This window comes from Melopsittacus undulatus, chromosome 1, assembly GCF_012275295.1.
Source record: "Melopsittacus undulatus isolate bMelUnd1 chromosome 1, bMelUnd1.mat.Z, whole genome shotgun sequence".
Classification (NCBI taxonomy): Eukaryota; Metazoa; Chordata; class Aves; order Psittaciformes; family Psittaculidae; genus Melopsittacus; species Melopsittacus undulatus.
Window position 1 is genome coordinate 136,998,425 of NC_047527.1, and position 23,090 is coordinate 137,021,514.

At 35.8% G+C, this 23,090-nt stretch overlaps 1 protein-coding gene across 1 annotated transcript in view; it reads left to right on the forward strand.

Annotated features, from left to right (window-relative positions):
* TBC1D5 (TBC1 domain family member 5) overlaps positions 1-23,090 on the forward strand; it is a 317,301-nt gene that overhangs the window by 138,174 nt on the left and 156,037 nt on the right. The window lies entirely within an intron of this gene.

Here is a 23,090-nt window from a genome sequence, read left to right on the forward strand (position 1 = left end):
CAGACTGTTTTGCATTCATTATATGGGAACAGAAGATGTTGAGGGTTGTGATTTTTCTTAACGCCTTTGAGATACCGTGCTATGGTTTGCACAGGTCCTGAGAATGCCCAGCATCCTTCATTGGCTAGTTTTACCCTTCAGGCAGAATGCTTCAGCGTGCCCCACCAGCATAGTTGTTGCTAGTGATCCTTGTTCAAAACCCTTGTCCTCTTCTGGTGGCCTTGGCTTTTCCATTAAAGGCACAGGAATGGTAAAGGAGAAAGAGATGTCTTCAGTCTGGTTCGCTTCATATGGGATGAATAAAAGCAAAAATGGTTTTAACATATTCAAACACCGTATGCTTAACATAACAAGCTGCTTAATATTCATTTATTAATAATAACTACAGTTTAGCTTGCTTTTAATTGAGCAGCAACAGGTTTGTAGTGACAAAGTCTATTGGAGCAGCACTGTGTCTTGAGCTAACTCAGCCTGTCACTAGTAGCTTCCCTACAACTCTTCATTTTCTCTTTTCTGTATTAGAAATGCATTCTTATTAAGAGATCAGTTCAAAGAGGAGCTATGCATGTTTAAAAATACATACATTTAATATTAAGTTAGTTGAAAATAGCCAGCATGCAGTACATTTTTTCCTTTAAAGACTGTATTTGTAAGAGTGTTGACATGCGCTCAGGAATTTGCCAGTTGAGCACCCTTTGGTTCCAGTGCTTGCTATGAGTTTGTATTTAGGAACTGAAGAAGTATTTTAAATCAGCTGTGGGAGTGACTGTGAGTAGCTGACACAGTATTGTGGGTTACTGGCTTCCAGAGCTGGATTTTCCTCTCTAGAATTGGTAGCTCCAAACTTTTTTTGGTGGCTTCACGTTAAGTTGCACATTAAATTAATTCCAGTTTGGATGTTATTCTGTGGCATGGGTAACTGGCACAAACATTGTGTAGGGAAATTGCTTTCAGTGGTTGAAAAGGCAGAAGATAAGGTTAGAGAAGACCTTTTGGACAGCAGTGTCTGTTGTTCTAAAAGAAATCTAAAATGTTTATTTTGGAAGTTCTCCTCTAATTCAGTGTATGGAAATAAGACCATTCACACTAATGGCATTGGCACGCTACCCTGGTTCAGTCATCTCAGCTGGGAGTTTCCAGTTCCTTCCAGATACAGCCATGTCCGAATACTTGCATAAATCACTTGCCTCCTGTCATTTTTCTAATAACTCCTTGTGACCCTACTTTGGGAAAAGCTGACTTCAGTGTTTCCTTTTCTAGCTTTTCCCAAATCGAGTTTAAAGCTCAGCTAGTTGGCTCTTATCACACTTCCTGGTGTACCTGTAGTATCATACATGTGGTATAAAAGGAAATGATGCAAACTGAATAAAAAGAAAGCTTTTTTTACTAAATTCTACATGCATAGGGGAGCTTAAAATACCAAGCAGAAAATTTGCTTTTTAACTACACAAACCTGCTGAACAACAAAGTTAAAACAGAATATTTTTTTTTCATATGATCTCTCTCAGTGTAATTAGAAGTATGTAAAAATTAGCTCATTATTAGATTTAGGAGTATGTTAAAATTAGCTCATTATTAGAAGGTGTACAGAAGCTAATGATGAGAATGGATTAATTCTTTGAAGATTTTACTCAGACTTGATACAAAAATATCATATGAAGTTTACTACCTGTAAACCCCTTACATATGAAGTGTTTCCAGGCAGTGATCAAATTATGTTAAATGGCTGTATCTCCTACATATGGAAAAGGTAGATTCTCTTAATTTAAAAAAATTGAACTGTACAAGTTTGATTGTACTTGTGTATGTATAATAAAAGACTAGTAAATCAGAATTCTAGCTGAGGCCAGCATGATTGGTGCAGGATAATAATTAAATGTTTGAGTTCACTTCTGTCCTGACATACAGAAGACTGTAATTTACAAAGCAGTCTGTGAATTGTGTGCAGCTAGCTGATGTTACAGACCTCCGTATCTGAGATTAAATGTATGTTAAAACATTTTGAAAGAGTTTAACTGCCACAGATTTGATTGTATTAGAAATTGATTGCTCTATATAACAGAAATATGTCAGCACAGATGGGATCTTTCCCATCTTTCATACATGTGGACATTTATGAAGATGTGGAATTCCTTATTTTAAAAAGGGAGGAGCTCAACCTAGTTTCACTTAAGTGCCAAGTGATACTGCAAAGCTTAAATTTTAGGCTTTGATTTACTAATAAGCCTTATTCTTTAGCCCCCTTGAGTATCCCTGTCCTTGTCCTCTTTGGATGTGCAAAACTAAGAGGTAGAGAATGGGAGAGATAAAGTACCATCACACTTATTTTAAGTGGTAAGAAATTAGCTGGTAAGATGTGTATTATTTATTGACAATCTGGCCTTTTAACAAAGAAAAATAGGCCTATGCTTAGGTTGCCACTGTTACAACTGAAACAGCTGATACTTTAATGAACAACATACTGAGGGCCATCCAGGACATAAGGCAAATTAAGCAGGTTACAAACTGTGTATCTCCTGTTTAGGTATAGGATATCTCCCCAGCTCTGACAATTAGCTCCACTGATCAGGCAAGCAGACAGACAGAAACAGAAGGAGGCCATTTGTATCAATTTGAGGAACAGAACTAGTAATGAAGTAAAATATCCGTACCAGGTAGTTTCACCTCTGCTTTGGAACACATATTTCTAACTGCTAGTTTCAGCTCTGCAATAGCGAATAAATAAATAAATAAATATGTGCTGCTTAACAAAAGCTTATTTTCTGTTGTTTACAAATTGAGAGCAAAGGAATAATAATACTTCTAACCTAGAGATTTTTTTTAATAAAGCAAAAAACATTTTCTGGACATACAGGCAAATATGAATCTTGGTAACCTGACAGCTTTGTTTAAACGTTGAATGTGAGTTTCCTTTCATGAAAATCTTTTCAAAGTACAGCAATTCAGCTGTGAAAACCCGAATACATTAATGATGACAAAGAACCTCTGGAATGAGCCAACATTTGTTTTTGTTCTTTTACAACCTTGCGTGATGAATTGCACATACAAAAGTGTTGCAGGTTGTTTTAATTTTCTTTTCTTACTTTGATAATAAATGTCTCCACTGTTTACCTTTTTGGTTAAGGTACCTTATTATTACCAATCAGCTTTAATTATTTATAGTAAAATGACTGTGAAAGATGTTTCTTTGATGTCAAAAAAGTCAGGGACCTGATCCTGATCCTATTTAAATTAATGGCTAGGTTCCAATTGACTGTAAAGGTAACAAGCCTGAGTGCCCTTATTGTCTAAGGGAAGCAGTAATTTAGCCTGTGATACTGCATTGTGGTTAGCTACTTGGAACTCCTCCATTTTGGGAGTGTTCAAATTTCTTGGTGTCAAGATTTGGCTACCCAGAGGCAGGGTGCATATAGTCAACTTTTAAAAGTCCTGGTCTTCATTTTACTCATAAGATAAGCAATAACTGAGCTAAGGTTAAACATACAGGATAGTGATAGAGCACCTTTATCTCTAAACACAATGGAATGCTAAAATGAGGGGAGTGGGAGAGATGTGCGTAGCTTTTCTGCATTTGTCCGCCTTTCTCCGCAGTCAACAAAATCACAAACTAACCCAAGTCTGAACAATACTGTTTTGAAACATCATGTTTCGATTACATGTATGTGAGCTTAAGTTTAAATCTTGTTTTATATAAGTGAAGTGTTGCTGAGGTTTGTTTGCAAGTATTTTAAGCTTCAGATTTATACGGATGTAGATATACACACACACTTTATGACAAGTTTGAACACTTCTGTCAGATCTAGAATATCTTTTTTAGTCATTTCTAAATTTCCATGTTCATCTTTTTCACCATGTCAGATGTTTAGGTCACTGCATCAGTAATCACGTGACTATGATGTTTCAACTGCAGTACAAATGACACAAAAGGATATAGCAAATTAGATTTATTTTCACTATTTGTGACAATCACACAAGGTTGTGGCAAAGTTTGTGCTCCATGGCCTTATCTGTTTAGAAAGGGAAGCAGGACTTGAGATGTTTGTTTTGCATCTCTGTGTTTACCTCATCCTATTAGAAAGGGTCATATATCAAAGAAGCTATGAAATTAATTCTCATTACTTCCATAGGAAGAACAACTAGACTATATGTTCTCATGCAAAAAGAAATTTGAAGCAGGTGAAATGATATGCCTGGTTCATACAAGAAGTCTGTAGCAGGGTCAGGAACTGGACCCAAATTGTTCAAGGTCCAGGACACTGACTCTTTACAGTGCTATCCTTCAGCTGTTGCTTTCTTTCAGCCATTTTTGGGGAGTCTGGTAGCTAATTAACTAAAAAGAGTAATTTTGGTACATGTCAGAATACACACAAGATCTTTTCCTGTTTCATACATAAATTTAAAATAAATAAGCACTTGTCAGCTTAGAAATTGCAACTTAATATTTGGTAATGGAAATGAAAAGTATTTTAGAAGATGCAGATCATTGTCACCTTTTCAATATTGTGAGTAATCAGAATTAAAATATTTTGAGTATTCTGAATATTGAATATTTGGAATATTAAAATATTCACTAAACTTTGCCACATGATGGCTCTGGTACAGATATGTATGGGGGTTAATATTAAAAAACACAATCTGGCCAGAATTTTAAGGAATGTTACTCCATCCTAATGAAATAGTTATTAAAGTTGATTTATTTGTGCTTTTTCGTTTCAGTATTTTGCTTCTCAGTATTGCCAGCTCTTGTCTTAAGAAGAGGGAAAATACTAAAACTTCTGAAGAGTTTGGGTTTTTTTTTTTAAAGTAAGCGCTATATGCTGCTTTTACTGTTTCACTCTGTTAGTATAGTAGGGACATTAGCTGGCATGACAAATTGCAGTGAATAAAGTGGTACCTTCAAGTTTACTCTGCAGCTACTGTTGAGGTAAATGAAATACCTATCTCTGCTATTTCATGAAAAGTATGTGGGAAGGTTAAAGATTAAATTTAATATAAGTTAACTATAATGACCACTTAAAATAAAAACCAAACCTGCTCTAATTTCCTTCTATTAAATATCTTAGTTCTTTACAAACAGTTGGCAGTTACATGTTCCTGCTTGATACTGGAGTGATAATAATGCTTAAACTCTGTGATAGGAAGACTGCGCTCAGATTTCTGAACAAATCTCATTCCATTTAGTGCAGCTGGGACCATGTAACCAAAATATTAGCAAGTAGCCTGTATGATAAATTTTTCCACTAAAATTTTGATATCCCATTACCAATTATTGTACTTGATCTTCCTAGAAGTTAAAAGGCACAAAACTCATCCAGATAAAGCTTTTATGGTGGTCATAATTCTTCTGAGAAATCAGATTTGTAATGGTATCAATGAATTTAACCTTAGGAAAAATGAACTGTATAGCATTTCAGTACTAAGTGCAGTTTCAGGGGTAGAGTTCTCATGCAATACATATGAAAATGTTTTCAATGGTGTGAAAAGGTTTCATTATAGTGGGGTATATTTTGTATATGTTAGTCATAATATTTGAACATACCATTCTTGGTTTTGTTTACTTTTCATTTGAAATATTTAAAGGGTGGAGCACCAGAACATAAATCTGTCCATTAGTGAGCATTTCTACTTTGCACTTCGGTGAATTCTCATCAAATTTGATTTGCCAACTGATAGCCGGAACAGATGTTATCTTAATGAAAGAGGGAAGCATATTGAGCCACAGGGCCACCTCCAAACTTCTGTGACCAAACTTCTGGTTCATTGTTTATTGGAGTGCAAAAAAACAATACTCCTTTGCAAAAGCATACAGAGCTCTATTCCGAATTATCACAGCTAGGTGGCCTTTGAAAGAAAGAAGAGATGTAAATCAGAGTCTATACTGTGGAAGAATAGCTCTCATTCAGGGTTCTTATGACTGTAACCAGTGAGAACTTTGTATTAAAAGTTCTGAAATTAAAATTGACATTTATATTTAGTGTACTTTATAAATTTATATACATGATGTACACATAACAGTTTTAGTTGTGGCATTTGTGTGAACTACAGTTACACCCTTGTAGCTGTGCTATTAGTATAAATACTTGTTCAAGTGAAGATTTTTTTTCGGTTTTAAGAAACAGTTTTGTAACGTGCTTCTATCAGAAGCAAACTTCTGATTTGAGAAAATAGCATGTAAACCCTGTATTAAATGCTTCTTGGAGCTTTTAAAAAAGAGCATATAAAGCCTGCATTAAATGGTCTTTAGCTCTTTCTTATATATTTAATTTTCGCAGGAAAAACATACTATTTTCATAAAAGCAGCTATAAATGAAAATCACAGATTTAATTCTGGACATGAAAAATCTGCTGCAGATTTTTTGACTTGGAATTAATATGGTATTTATGATACTACAAGTCCTCTAGATATTACAAATTTAGGAAGCTACTTGCAGGTTTTTTGCGATTTCAAAGACACTTACTCATATCTGTCAGATTCAATTTCAGATTCCTGTGAAAAAATGAGCCTTCATTTGGTATCTGGCATTTGCATTACTTGGCTAAAGACAGTTTTATTTTTCTGCATATTACTCTTTTGTTTGCTAAAGCTGTAGCTTAGATCAGCAACTTTGAAACTTTTGAACATACTTAAGTGGGTCTGGATTTTAATTAATACAGAAAGATGAAGTTGAACATTGTATTACCTGTGACAATTTCTTAAGTCAAATACAGAAGTCAAATACTTCTGATTTTTGTGAAGCTGAAGTCAGTTGTCAGTTGATAGTTACTTTTGATATATATAACAAAGTTATAATAATCACATTAAATACTGAGTCTTAAGATAGGAAGTGGTGAAGTCTGAAAATCATGTAGTAAATTACGTGTACAGTGGTAATTTTCTGTTAGCCTAGCATAAGGAGTAACTTACACTATGTATCCAAAGCGTGGGCACCTACTATAAAGTGATACCAACTCTTTGCTGCAAGAGAATAAAAATAGCAGTTATTTTATGAATCCTTCATGCTGTAATCACAGTAGGAAAATAGGCATGATTCCCCAATGATTATTGAGGAATGTTATTAATCAGATTTTTTAAAGGTAATTTAAACATTTAAAGATCACTCCAGGCATTGGAAGACCAGCATTGGTCTTTGGGAAAGGGCATAATTATACCAGTACCATGGTCAGCTGCCTGCTAGTGCTGCTTGTTGTTTGCCACCTAGAGAGCCATTGGTGGCTCTGCCCAAGCTACCACAGTGACATTTCTACACTGTGTAATTACTCCCCTTTTTAGGTCTTTACTTCGATGATCAAGTGATTTTCTGTTTATAGATTAACACCATTTTACATCAAAGATGATGAGTCAGTCTGGGGACTTTCAACTTACTTTAGTAGTTCTCATTTACCACTTCCTTCTAAGTCTGTATCTGGTTTCAATTTTGATGAAGTTAATGCAATCACAATTTGGGGGCTTTAGATGGGATCTTTTTTTTTTCTTTTTACAAACTATATGTCAATGCTTTAAAGGTCTGTCTTGTGGCTGGTTGAAACAAAATAAAAACACCTATAAAAGGTCCCAGTCTGAGAAATATTTCCTAATTTCATTAAAAATGCTTTTCATTTGATGTTTACGAATTTCATTTTTAAAACTTTGCCTAGAGGTAAGGAGGAGTGTTTCAGAAATAAGATGTTTAAGTAAAATGACTACAAAAGCATGTAATCTTCCATTTTAGTGTATTTCTTCTTCTGAATAAGTTATGCTCTAATAAAAATTAAAGAGCAAGTTGCATTTCAAAGATCAGGTCATCGTAATTCATTGACATTAGGCCACATAACTGAATAATGTCTTACTTCAGTGAAATACATCAAATGAGATCAACAATTATGACTCATAAACATGCCTCGCAGGCATAAAACAGCAGGGAATTAGCATGTGAGGCTGATAAATATGCATGTAAATAAGCTCCCAAAGGAATAACATGGGTTTGATTGATAGGTTTAGAATTGGAACATATGTAAACCCCTTTATTCCTCATTCTGGTGTAGCTAAGTAAAGATGCGTTTTACTTGTTAAAAGTTTCAATAACTTTGTAAATCTTAATGCCACATCTGCTTTTGTGTGTGCAGGCACGTGTGGGTGTCACTTGAGAGATTGATTGAATTGTCTACAGGGTAGATGCCCTCACGCTAATACTGTAGTGTTTGCGTATGTATACTGGAGTGGCTGTGTATGTGCATGCACGTGTATACCTATTTGGGCACTGCATATCATGTGTTGTTGAACTAAAAGAATTATTTGGAGGGTTGTTTTACTCAGAATTTACAGATTTTAAAGTTGGCTTTGTAAGTAGAAGACTGAGTTGTAAGTTTCGGTATATGCACCGGTATATTTATTTTTGCAAATATATTCCACATTGAAGGTAATTACTATTTATATTACAGAAAGTCCCACAAGTACTACTACATTTAAGAGTCTGGCAGTGATTGTTTATAAACTTCCATTTTTGTTGGCATCTTACAGCTTGAGCTCTTATCTACAACTTCAAAGTACCTATCACAGCAGTATCTCTATGTTGATCAGCACAAGTGTTTATGCTGTGCAGAGATTTACATCCGTATTGTTAGAAAAGTATATAACATACTTTGTGTTTATAAAACATTAATACTTAGCTGTGCCAAATACAGACCAATTGGTTGCCATTGTCATATGGCCTGGTGTACATCTGCTTTATTACCATTCCCTGCTATTAGGCAATAAAAACTTTTCCAACTGATGCACACTTACTGATGTTGCATCACACTGTAATTATGCTAAAGCGATCTTAGACCACTGGCAAGCAAGATGCAAAAACATTTTCAATAGCATGAAGTGTGTATTGACTGTAGATTTTACTTATATGTGGTTTATAGCTAAAATAGTCATTCTGAGAAATTGGAGATGGGACTGGCATCAAAAATCACAGTTGTTCACATGTGAAAACCTCAGTTCTGTAATACCTGCCTTTCACTTAGAGATATCTTTCTGTGGAAATAAAGCTTGAGCAAAATTACTTCCATCTGTTTAGATTTATAGGGTAGCAGAGAATATATTTTCCAGTTAAGATCAGTAAATTCAGAAGCTACAGCTTAGTTCTGAAAGCTGGCTCTTTTTGCTGCTTAAAAATAAATAAATAAACTTGTAGCACTTAGAGACATAAGCATCAAATCTCATGTGGGTTCTCATGAAGCAATTTATAGCTACCTTGTATAATTTGTATAGAAATGTTAAGTTGATCCCTGCTCCAGCAGCATCAACTGCTTAACCCAGAATGTAACAGCCTGTGACACCAAGAAAAAGCAAGCCCTGTGTGCAGACTAGGGGAGGGGATTTTGCATAACAGAGCTGAATAAGCAGATTGCTATCAGGAACTCCGATGGACCATGTTTCTAGCTGCATAGCACTGCCCTTTTTCACAGGGGATGCCTACATATCTCTTGAGACAACAGAAATAGAAAAAAAAATCACTTTCTTTTTTATATATTCCCCCCCCATCAGTGTGCCTTTTTTGCAGTTGGGGCCTTGACAAGCCATCACTCAGTTTCCAGTCCCCACACGGAATGTCCTTTAGTGGCCCAAGAGAAGCAAGAAAATTGCTGCTAAGTATTTTTTCCTTCACCTCTAGAATTTTCCACATTTTCTCCAACATGTGTGAAGCCACTGGGAAATATGGTTAAATGAGTTAAGCAGACATCACCCATCTGTGCATCTCGGGGAAAATACAAACAGTGCTGTCCCTCCGAAAGCTTTCTTGGTACATAACCAAAATCAGAACAACCACCACACTCTAAAGCTAAACCTAGGCAAGTCTCCTACAGAAAGAAAGGGAGTAGCTCTTAAAGGAAACTGCTGGCTTACTCCACTCTTGCTGATGCACGACCTTTGCAGAATTTAAGGTAGGCCTAGTACCCATACTCCTCCAAAATGCCCAAAGGTTACTGGACACCCTAGAAAAGCTGACTCAAGTCTACTTCAGACAGTGCTCAAACCCTGGCATTCAGCCCCAGCTCTGAATTCCAGCCCCCTCACAAGCCAAGTTGAATCACGTTGCAGCCTCTTCTTTGGTTGTATAAATGTTTTATAATTCTAGATAGAAGGCATCGCAAGAACCCTACTTCTGTTCAAGTCCTGATTCACCCTTTAATATTGTTCAGTGCTGCTCTTTCTACTACTCAAATGATTTGTAATTTGTATCTCTCAAACGGTTCCCCCTTGGATTTCTCATGCACTGAAAAGTCAGATGCCTGACATTACTGTGTAAAGTTAAGTGCTTGGGGTTAATGAATGGCATTAAATTTTATGAGGTCATGTCCAGTAGATGTTAAAAGAAGCTTAAGGGAACTTTATCACTGATAGAAATTAACAGTTGGCACGAGAGAATGCCTGAGGGAGTTTAGTTCTAAGCAAAAATAAAATCGGTGGTATAAAAACTAAAATATAGAATCATTGTGATTAATGTAAACATTTTTGTTAGGTAATTGGTTACGTGTTGCAGTAAAAGAAATGAGACCTCACAGTTTGAAAGGAAAGAATATTATTATATTTAGAAAGCAATTAATGTTTCTAGTTAAATAAAAAAAAATCTACATCACGTACAATGTTTATATTCTTTCAGTAAATATATAACCTTTGGGGCTATATTTATCAAATAGTCAAGTCTCCACTTATTTACATTAGTTTTTTCTTTGGGCAAAATGTACTTTCCCTAGTGGAGTACATGGTTTTGTTTCATTAAACCTTTATTTCTACTCACAAGCATTGCTTATATTACAGACCAAATGAGTAAATTCTGTGTACTTAAGTCATCTAAGGTTTGTGTTTTGGGGTTACTGATGGATGCATGAAAATTCTGTTTCAAAAAGAAAATGGCTACATTAACTTATGGATAGATCTGTTTTGCATAATTATGTGGGGAACTATTCAGTAATTACACTAGTATTCATATGCTGTAATTTTCGTCATCTTTATTCACTGTCATTCCAATGAGAGGAAACAGAAAATTTGCTCAGACGTATATATTCTTTATTGCTCCGTATTGTGACCTGCAGTCACAGCATATAGCACTTTGTCAAATAGCGCCTGTGTGCGAGCAAGACAGCTATTTTTGTGGATTTCATTCCCACGGTATGTGTGTAAATTCTGCAGCCGTACTTCATGGTCTCTAATACCATGCTATGGATATGTCTAAATGACCTCGTGCAGACCTGTTCCTTCCACATCACTTGAGGTCTGTGCTGTCTGGATGCAGTGTTATAGGTAGTAGTGAGCCTGCTGAGGATGCGGTGCTGCAGCATGGAGGCGTCAGTGTTTCTGGATCAGAGCTTTTTCTCCTCTCTAGTTGGACAGAGAGGTACCATACCTATCACACAGCACAGAAAACCATAGCCACATCCTGAATTTGATAGGTGAAATCTGAAGAAATAGTGAAAAAAGCCTGAGAATCTGTAGTCCCTCAGGACTGTTCTGTTGCTTTCCAGATGATTATCTTTGTGTTTTGTTATGAATTACATACATGAAATGCTCTTTCACATTTTCCTTTGGTGGTACTCAGTCAAAAAATCTGAAGTCACAAAGCTGATGCTCTGTGATGCTGGATTACATTTTTGTCTTACACCCAGACTCTTTTCTTTTTGGTTAAAAGATATTGCACATTTCTGTCTTGGAGAACTGGAGTTACTGTCTATGAAAATTTACTACTACTATTTTAACATTTTTCCTATTATTGTGTAAACTAAATCATCAGCCTTTTGGAAAACTTTAATATAATTGCTGTGTGCAAGAAAAATCTGGTCATACTTTACATTTTTTAAGTCTCATATTTTTTGTGTCTCAAAGCACTTCATACTTGCATACTTAATTCCATTCTGACATGCTACCAGGGATGGACACTACTTGTCCTTCTCACAGGAGGGCAAGTGTGGAGAACAGAAATCTGTCCCATGAGGGATTACATACTTTGCAGAAATGTTTTGTAGGGAGTTTCTTTCTCAGTATCTACCACAGAAGGACAAACTACCTCACACTGTAGGAAATAGAAGTGTTTTGTCATTCTGGCTGTCAATTGGATATATTTTTATATTCTGATGTAGCTGAGGACCTTCATCTCTTAGACGTCTAGATTTTACTACTAATGCATATGTATCTTTGCTCTTCAGATTTTTCTAGATCCATCATTCACAACATGCATCTGCTTTTGTACCAGCAAAGTACACAGTTGGTGCCCTCCAAATTAACTCAGGGTTGATTTAAAAGAATTCTCATGAAATCTAGTGTTCTCATTATGCTTTGGCATGTTTTGATTTGGCAGTTTAAAAGCTTTAGCTCAGTACTTCTTTTATACTGTTTGGTTATAAGTTATTTGATCAGAGAAATTTATAGAAAATGCAGGGTACTGTTCCATTTCATGTTCTGTGAGGTATGGATCTACTGGATATACAGTGTATTCTGAGAATTAGCAGCCTTAGATAGCCTCAAATTAGGAGTCTGGGGCTTCCTGGTTTCATATTATAAAACCAAGCTAAGCAATTTTAAGCTTGAGTGTCCCTTTCTGGTGCAGGTTTCTTCTATATAGTTAATTTGATTAGGATAAGGCCTACTCTACCAGCAGCAGGAATGTCCCTTTCAGGTTTGAGTATTTGTGCCTGTGTGGCTGTGCTTGTTGTCTTCAGGTTGTTGGGGTTTTTCTCAGACCATCTTGCTCAAGTTTGCCAGGTACTGGTGCTATCACAAGGTGAAGGCATCCTGACATGATTACAGTTTTTTAACAGTGCAGTTAATTGCCTTATCCCTGTACTCTGCTACTGGAGGGACATCAAAGTTTTACAGAGATAACTGTAAACTTTACCCAGAGACTAAGTTGCTTTTTCAAAATCATTCACATAATTGATTTGTTAAAATGTTAAATAGAATTAAAAAAATGTGCTTTCTCTGATATCATGAGAGGATGATAACGAATGATGGATAAGGGAAGTAAAAAGCATATGCACTTCTGGTATGTTGTTTTCATAGTTTATTAAACCACTGGTTATATCTACTTTTTTTTTGTCTGTGTAATGTTACTAAAATGTATTATGTAGTTACATTATCAAAAATGTGTCTTTTCAATAGGTACAAGCAGGATCCTATTTCTAACTAATTTAACAGGTTATGCCATAGTTTATGTTGATAAAAATCAAAAGTAGCCTGTTGAACCTACTGATCTGACTACTTCCAGTACTGCTGAAGGGAGTTTTGGTAGGGAAAGAGGAGGCTGCAGCTGGAAAGAGCTGGAGGAGCTGAGCTTCCTGGGGTGACAGGGATGCTGTGGGTGCCCAAGTGTCTCTTCCTGGCCTTGGGTGTTTTAGTAACTGGCTGCTTCCCACATTGCTTCATGTGGGAATTTATTCACCTCTTATGTGTGCTTTTAAAACTGCAGCATTTGAGGAAAGTCCAGACATTGCGTCAGGCGTCTCTGTGGTAACTTCATAACTTTGAGCTTCTCATCTGCTTCCTTTTCCTCAGAGCCAAAACCCACAGTTCATCTCCTGGCTCTGAGGGGTAGTGCCAGCCCCTCCACGAGATGCCAAGTAGCTCCACTGCCTTTCAGTTTCTCCTGTTTCCATTTGCAGCAATGCTGCTGCTGCTTTTGTTCTCTCTGGTTGCCTCCTAGCCATAAATGCCATTTGTTATCCCATTCTGTGTAAGCAAGCAGTTAGTTACTCATGTGTCACTGTAGTAGCCAATGTGGATTCTCTGATTTCAGGCTGTACCTCTTTGCATGTATGTGCTGGACAAAGGAACATGGTACAATTTTCACAATGTTCCTAAACATATTTATGATCAATGAAGAGGGTCCAAGAGAGTACATTCTGCTTTCAGGAGAAGCCTTTGATATCCATCAGTCATGCTGTAAGTCATCAGCTTACTGTGATAGCTTCCTTTGGTAAAAAACAACAAAGAAATAAAGCAGGATTGTTCTAGCTCTTTTTTCAAGCTGTGGTCCTCGTTATCATGAGACCGTTTCCCCAACTTTATGAGGTGAGGCTGCATATCACTGCCATGTGTCTTCCCAGCCAGGCTGGCCTTTTTCCTGATAAACCTGTTATTCTCAGCTGAAGAGCAGCTAACTCCTTGTTGAAAGGGCTGTTCAATTTCAAGGAAAGAGCATTTAATCCTTTCTCATTTGTCTTCTACTATCATTTAATCTTGGCAAAACAACAGAATGTTAGAAAACTTCTGCTCACTCTTCTCCGTCTTTTTCCTAGACTCAGTGGAATACGTATTACTGTTCTTGAATATGAAACCAAACTATCCTTACATATTATTACTTATACATGATTTAGTATCCCAAACAGAAAGATTGCATCTATCTATAAGGTAAAAATGTGGTTAAAAATAGGATGTAATTGAAGTAAATTAAAGGACAATAGTAGCCTTCAAACATATAAAGAGATGGTATGTTTTTCTTACTGTCAGTGTAAATGGTCTCTGGAGACCACCTTTTTACAGTGATTGTGCGTGCCTAAGATTAAGCAAAGCTGCATGACCAGTGCTATCTCAGGAGGATGCTGAGTCATTAACTCATGTTTATTGCCTCTTGCCATCTTTAGATTATTGCAATTTATAGCTCAAAGGCCTTTTAGGCTGTTTATAAGTTAAAATTAGCTAAATTCTTCTGGATGCAAGTGATAAGTCACTCAGCATTTGTGTATCACGGGATGTAAGTTCCTAGTGATGATGCCAGGCGGCTTCTAACATTTTTTTTGTTCCTGTGCAAAGTCTAATTGTGCTACTTGTCCGTAGTTATACTGGATTACTCTATCCTCTGTTTTGCTAATTTTGCTAATTTGCTGTTTTGTTGAGTGTGTATGCTCTTAAAGAATTTAGAAGTTAGAGTTTATATCATTTATTAGGTATCCAGCTTCCACTTCAATCAGACTACATTAAAATGTTTGTATCTTATTCTGGAGTCTGTTGAGTCACAGTTGGTGGTGACCTAGGAACTTGTTTAAGTTATACATGGTAAATGATTAGTTGGTTTACATAGCAGATAAAGGCTGTAGTACTGAGCATGTGAACAGAAGTGGATATAATTTACTGTGGACTAAAGACAGTGCATTAGGAGAAAAAGTAACTGAAAAAAGAAAGTTAGAAGAATCACACTTTACCTTATTCTGTGGATTCTTTCTTTTGCCAGTCTCATTGCTGCTGGTAACAAATTCAGTCCAGGCTTACTGAACTCAATGCGTATTGACTTCAGTGGAAGTCACATTTGCTTATATAAGCTGGTATTGTCTGGTTCCCACTAAATGGGAAGTCAAACTATTTTTCCATGTATGTATATTTTCTGAATCACTATTAGCATCACAGCTAAATTGGCCTTCCCATCTTGCTCAAAGAGATCATGTTAAAATATGTCTCTATGTAAATTATTTAGAATTTGGTACATTGCAATTGCCTGAGAATTCTTCTTAAGCATTCCTGTGAATTAGTTCAGTGGTGTTAGAGTAGAAGTCCTTATTCTGTGTATTTTGCTGGTTTTAGAGTACAGTGTATAGCTCAGCCTATTTTAGTAAATGCAGAGGCTTCATTGGGAAAAGAAATATAAATTATAAGTCCTTTGAATACACTTACTGTTGAATTAATTTGAAATTGGGCTACATTTGTTAAACACTGATGCTACATTCTAGTTTCAGAATCAGTCGTCTAGACCTTTGTATATCTTTTCCCATCCACACTTTTTCACATATACATTTTACATGTGGAAAAGTGCTATGTTAATTTACAGGCTAAAATAATGACAGGGTTGGTGTTTAGTTTTGTGAACACTCAGAAGCAGTTTCACGTAAAATGGAAACCTTATTTTTGTGTGTCTTGATTTAAACTGAAGTGCATGGACAAAATTATTTCAAACAGATTTTTGCCTTGAGAATATGCGGAGTTTACTCGTATATGCGTATACACATGCAGTTGTGATTTTATATGCAAAGATCATAGAAGATGCCACTTGGTTGTCCTAAATCAGCAATCCAAAAACCAGAATTGACTGGGTTTGAGAAACATACAAGATATTATCTCCAGAAGTTTTTGTTTGTAGCTGCAGACCAATGTATCTGCCTATGGTACTGTTCAGCAGCTTTCTGCAGGGCTAAAAGAGGCTTTGATTTTGCACCTTGGTGTCAATGTTTCTTACCTATTTTGAAATGTGACCAGCTTTCTCTATTGCAGAAGTAGTAAGTGTGGGTACTGTATTGTGGTTTTACAGTTGTGTTCCTTTCCTAAATCACAGAAGCTTAAAGGGAAAAAAAGGCTATCAGTGCTGAATCTTGTTTTTCACACGATATTGAAGGGTTAATAAATGAACTATTTCAGTGTGTATAAGGCTTTTGTACTTCAAATGGCAAAGTCTCTTAGCACTTCTGCGTATATTGATAATTACCATTGTGTATAATTCTTTTATTTCATGGCAAAATACAGTATTTTAAGGCACAGTGTTGAAACTAAAATAATACAAAAAAGTCTGTACCAAGCAATGCATGCATTCAAAATATGCGTCTAATGTTAAATGAACTTGAAGCAATGGATAGAGTCAGGTTTTCAGTTAAAAGAATGCTCACCAAGAAGTTGCATCATATTTATGTCAAAAAACTTAAAACAACTTGCTCAGAGTGAAATGTTCTTCAACTTTCCATACTAATAATTATTTAATAAATATCAGAGTGCTGTGCGCTTAATTCTTTAGCTGAAGGCATTATTTTCCGTTTCTGTACACTGCTTCAAGCTTTCTCCATTTAATCATTTTAAAAGCTTATTTGGTGTAAATTGAATTTAACACTGCAGTTGCGAGGATGTTATGCAAAAAGTCCGAAAGATTGTCTGTAGCGTAGGGGCTGCTGGTACCAAGGATGGAGCTTCAGAAGGGGAGCAGAGGCTGCATCATCTTAAACTCTGCAGCACCCTCTCTTGACACGATGCAGCAATTCAGTCCTAGGGAATCTGTCAAAATCCAGAACAGAGAAATCCATAGTTCCGCTACATTTTACTTTTTAAAGATCTAGTTTATGTAGTAAAAATCTCAATGTGCCGTATGTTTGGGGATTAGTTCTCCTTTTATTTTTATTTTTTTTCTCCTCCTACTACCATTTTGGTCTTTCAGCAGACCCAAATCGGAAAGCTTCAGTCGTCTCAGTCTTTTTGTATTTTTTTTCCTTTGCTGCAGAGATCCTGAAGACTTTCCAAACTGCATATTTGGTGCTGTAGTAATACAAATTGTCTGCTCTTTTGTAAACCTCTCAATTGTCAGACTGTTCTCTTTCAAAATAATAGAGGAGCCTGGAATCGCCCATGCTAAAATTAAGAATTTATAACTGTATGGAACAGATGTTTTCATAAACATTTGCTATAATTAATTTCAACTAGGGGATTGAAGGAACAAAGCAGTTTTTCCCTCTTCAAAACTTTATTGCCTTTTCCCCATACAGCAAACTCAGAAATCTTTGCTTTAATATTGTTAATGAAGCAAATTTACTCTTCTGTTTGGTTTTCATTGTGAAAAAGGAAAGCTTAATTTGAACAAGATACCAGCCTTTGAAACAATGGACAGATACTCTGAATTTCAAGCATCGCATCTAAGAGATTAATGCAGAACATAAGTCTTTAGGTGCTCAGTTCTGAGACCACAACTCTGTGGTGTCGATTGTCAGAGATTCCTACATATGAGGATAAATTTTATCCAGATTAGTTTGAAGAATATCTATCTGTAGAGTAAACAGTATGAAGGAATTTTATGTTTGAAGAGTTGTGAACCTCGGTGTTACAAAAAAGCAAAGGAGTCTCGTGGCATTATATATAGTTTTAATGCATAGTAAAATGCTTATTGTATGTTGATTACCCCTTTATACTCACAATAAAGGTCTGCAATCTGTTAAGCATTTTTTTTTCTGTTTGCATTATATGAGGAACACATTTTGACTAAAATCACTTTTCCATATATGTATTGTCACTAGTTTTTTGGGGATATTATTTAGAATTTATATAGTTTAGGTCCAGAATTTTGGTGTTATTGTGAAGAATAAAAAATACCCATGCATTATTGTTCCAGTTTTACTAGTTCTTGTATATCATAAAAATGTCATTTGAGAAAGAAAAAATGTTTAAAGTTTTTAAAAAAGCATGGCTTAATTGTTTTACACCTGAAAGAACCAGTGCAGCTGCAAGGATTTTTAGAGCAAACTAGAATTCCTGACTGATCTGTCATCTATAAAGTGTGCAAAGAAAAATAGGTAGCTGTCATTAAAATTACATTTCAGCTTTCAATAACCATTTAATGAGTAGCGTAATTATATAAGTATGGTACCTCAAGTACTTCACTCAATAATTAAAAATAATCTCATCTTTAAAGTGAAAGCGCTATAATTATTATTTGACTTAACCAGGACCACTGTTATGATCTCCAGTGGCACCTCAGATTGTTCAAAGTGGTTTTGAAAGTATAAATTAAAATTGGATAAATCATTAAATTATTAAGCTTTAAATATGCTGAAAATGGATACAGCGTAGAATTTGGAAGTCATGTTATAAGAATTGACAACCTTAGACTGCAAGCATATATTTGTGTTAAAATTTTCCTTGTCTCTAATCATAAAACATTGCATTAATGATTGAGTGTTTTACATCAACCTGAACTTAAATTTCACAACTCCTAAATAAATATTCTTTTTTTTTTAACAACATTTAAACCTTTGATTAGAGTACAAAAAAATATATTAAGCAGAGTGCAAACTTGTCAGCAGAGGGATCTATCCTACATTTTGACACTTGTAAGCAGGGTGAATCACAGTTTGATTTCCTAAGTGGGATCGCTTTTATCACCAATTCCTAAACCGCCAGCCATAAAACCCTTTCATAGCTGACACGAGATTGGTAGGTTGGTTAGTGCTATATAAATATACATGTGTGTCCACACACAGACGTGTGTGTATATATACATACAGAAATATGTATATATGTAAAGACATCTCTTTAGTATCGAAACATATTTTCAAAATAATAAAAACAGTTCAGGTATTTTTAAAAATAGGATCCATAGAGTAAGGAGATGTCACTCAAGCTTCTTGTCTTCATAGACTTTCAGCTGGTTATGGTAGCATCCCTCCCCTTTATAAGATACCCTGTGCTGAATTTTTGAATCTCACAGAAAATAGAGAAATGTCTGATCCCTACATTCTTCTTCATGTACTTTTTTACTCTTGTTGAGCACATGCTTAAGCTCAGAGTGCTTGTTGTGCCTGCTGCGTACCCAGAGCATCTTCCCACCCTTGAGCTGGGGCTCTGAAATGCTGTCAAGTTTCTTCTTACTGCCGGAAGTGGAAACTGCACTGCACCTTGAAAAGAGAAGATAGCTCACTATCAGCATATTATACTGTTAAAAATTAAAATAGGAAAATAGTGTGCATATTTAAATTTGGCTTCTCCATGTTACAGTTTCTACACATGCTTTTTAGATAATCTTCAGAAAGTATATTGGGCATCCTCCTTATTCTGGGTTCATCCATTTTATGGTACGTCTGTAAGCTCAAACATGTTCTTACAAGAAAACACTTACTGCTAGTGACAAGCCTGTATATTCTGGGTGAATCTGGTACACTAATAAATGTACAATTTACAAATCCTTCTCCATGCATCTCAGAAACCTAAAAAAGCCAGCATCTGAAATGTTCTTTTTTGACTCGTTAGTAAAAGCATCAATTTCTAGTTATGAACATTCTTGAAACAGCCTTCAGCTGTGTCCAGTCTTACTAGGTCCCTACCACCCAAGCCCTAGCTCCTTTTAGCCCTTGATTTCCATGCACAAGAGCAGCCTTTATTAAAATAGGGCAACAGAACACAATTCTCTTCAGAGAAAGTGTTCATTCCCAGAATAGGGCATTTCTCCAGTTAAAGAAGCAACAAGAAAAGATATCATCCGTTTGGAAGGATACAGCCTTATTTTATTATTGTACTAAAACCAGTGACTGCTTTACTGCTGAAAGCTAGGCACCTTAGCCATATTTACTTTGATACTGATGCTTTTTATGGTACTGGTTGTTTCCCTTCTCTTTCCTCTGAAAGTGTGATAAGCTTTATTTTACTATCCACCATCCCAGCTTTTGCATTTGAAGCTTGGAAACCTTTTCAGGAATGTGGGGCAGGGTTTGCAGAGCATCCTCTGTTTCTTCAACAGAGCCATTATTCCAATTTTGAGTCTTGGAAAGGATCTAAAAATCAGGCTAATATTGAATCAATTAGGATTTTTAAAGGAGATGACAAACTCTGTTACCAGAATAATGAATCTTATATTCATAACTGTTAAGTATACATCCTTATTTTACCAGAAAGTTGGGCCACTTGCCTGAGGAAGGGCCATGGATTTCCGCAGCTTATTGTCATTAGTTGGTGAAGCACCTTTCCTGTTTGTACTCAGTATTGCTGACAATGAAAACTTACCAGGGTTTACTAGAAAACCATTTGGATAAAAGTAGATAAAATTCAGGGACTCCTAAATCAATGAATACTTTGCACTTTGCTTTTTTTGTCATTTTTATCATTTTCAGTGAAAGATATCTAAATCATCTTTCAAGACGTCATAATAGACTTATCTGTCTTAAAGGGGGTGGAGCAAGAAAACGATGACAGAAATGCCCAGTCTGCTAAATCCTGGTTTTGAGAGCTGGATGTACCTAGTCCTATGCAATTTTGGTAGCTGCTGCTAATGATACAATGGAGCAGCAAAAGCACCTCTCAAAAAAAAACCCACGAACAGTGAAAGAGATCAACAATAACATATAAATATGAGATTTATTTACAATGTGTTTACAATTAAGAATGTTGAAGTATTGTGGGGGTCATTTCGATAAAGGAAGTTACTGTCTTCTGAGAGAATGCTTCAGAATAAAGCAAGGTACACATGGAATAGTTTGTAAAGGACAGCTCAGATGTAGCAGCTCCAGGATCCCTCCAAATGTTCATTGTGGGATCCTGATGAAAGAACAATTTTTTATCACCAAGATGCTTGTTTCTATTGTAGAGTTCTGTTGACTTAAAGTGGGACAAATGGTTTAGTTGAAAGGCAATAAAGGCTTTTAGTTTTTTGAGTTATTCTTAAACCTTATTCTTCAGGAAAAAAAAAACGATCATGTTGCCATTATTGAAAAGAGTCCCAAAAGATATTTTTCAGCATATGAACTTTGCATTGTGACTGAGTTTTCTTTCTGAGTCTGGCTAGTGTTGTAGGTGAATGCTTAAGAGTTGTTTAGGTGTAAGTAAGGCACAATAGCGCATTCAGGACCTATTTTCATGTGCAGTATATTTTTCAGTTTCCCAGTATCACTGCATCTAGCCATATGGTTTTAAAAGAGACGGAACATAGCTCAGTCATGTCACTGAGTGCTCAGGATCAGTTGTGGAGATGGGCAATATATGAAAAAAGCATATTACTTAAAATTGTCCCAGTATGGGAGACTGTTTCCCAAGATACAAGGGACAGATGGTTATTCATAATGGGAGGGTTGTTACCTGGATGAAATATCTGGTGTTATTAATTTAGTTAAATTTAGTAAACAAAAGGCAGAACAATTAAGTAGGTTTTCCATTTTCAAAATAAATTGAGAACTAATCAGTGAAGTCAACTGAATGGAGTGATTTTAGGCTCAAATGTAATAGAGGTTTGGGATATATTTTAGACAAGTGTGCAAAACTTAATAAAAAAATGCATTCCAAATTAGATGAGAAAAACACTTGGAAGGAAAGTTCTGTCAAAGTGAGTGATTAAGTATTTTTTAAGGAATGCCTGAAGTAAGCAAAGATCTTGAAAGAAACAAAACTAGTTTGATCTGCAAAGAAGGCTACCTCCTGGATATCAGAAACTGTGGGGTTATAGTGACAGTTAACAGAAGTTAAGTTGAATTAGATCATTAACAAGAAAATATTACTTGAATTTGTAAAGAAGCTTTGAGGGGAAGAAATCTAGAACTGTTGTGCAGTGGGAATGGGCAAATGATATTTAATATAATTCAGGTGTGGCCTCAACCAGAAAAGTGTTAATTTTCAGTAAAAGTAAAATATTAATCAAGGGTGTGAAAATAAAAAACAATAAAAAATACAATGGTATTGGGTATATCTGATAAATTAGCACATACAATAAGGACTAAAGAATGTGACTTGCAGAGTAAATGTCTTTCATGAATACTGGCAGATGCTGCTGCATGGAACAATGTTTCAGTCTTAGTTCATGGCTGATAGCATATATGTGAAGGAGGAGAAATATAGTACCTGTAATTAGATTAAGAGGAAAAAAAGGTAATGGCAAAGCAGTTATATAGGTAGGCTGTTGTTTGTGCAGGGCTTTAGAAGAGAAAAAACAAGCGAATGGTGTAACTTTGGTACAGGGCTTTTGTTAGACAGGAGTCTGTGCCCAGCTAAGCTGCTAGGCTTTGTAAATATACATTAAGGAAATATGTTAAGTCTGTCTGAACCTAAGTAAACCATCTGATGTAGTGCCACAGGAGGTGTTGTGAAATAGAAGGGATGGGGATTAGTGAAGTATAATAATTATAAGTTGAATTGAGAAACGCAGATTTTAATGAAAGAAATTTTTAAGTGGAGTTTGTGGTGGAGCTGATCTTACACAATACTTTCATTTGTTGTCTTGCCACAAAGCGAGAAACTTCAGTGATAGATTTTAAGAAGAAAAAATATTAGAATATCAGATAGCGCATATTACTACGCAGAGAATATGCAGTATCCAGTGCAAGGAGATTCAGTTCAAATGGGATAAGTCATTTCTGAGGAAAAGAGCAACAGCACAAAATAGTATGAAATACAGTATTGCACTAGCAAGGTTTGCTACTGTAAACTGCAAACTTCTTTTGTAAATAAAAAATGAAGAGTAAAACTGTAGGAATGTTGGTGAATGACGGCTGTTAAACTGCAAGCTGATGTGGCATGAGTATAGACTGTATGAAGCAAGATTTGATAGTGAAGAAAACCACTGTCCAAAGAATGAACTGGTTAAACTTTAAGTATGCTGTCTACAGCTCCTGTTCCTTCTTTTCCATGTGTA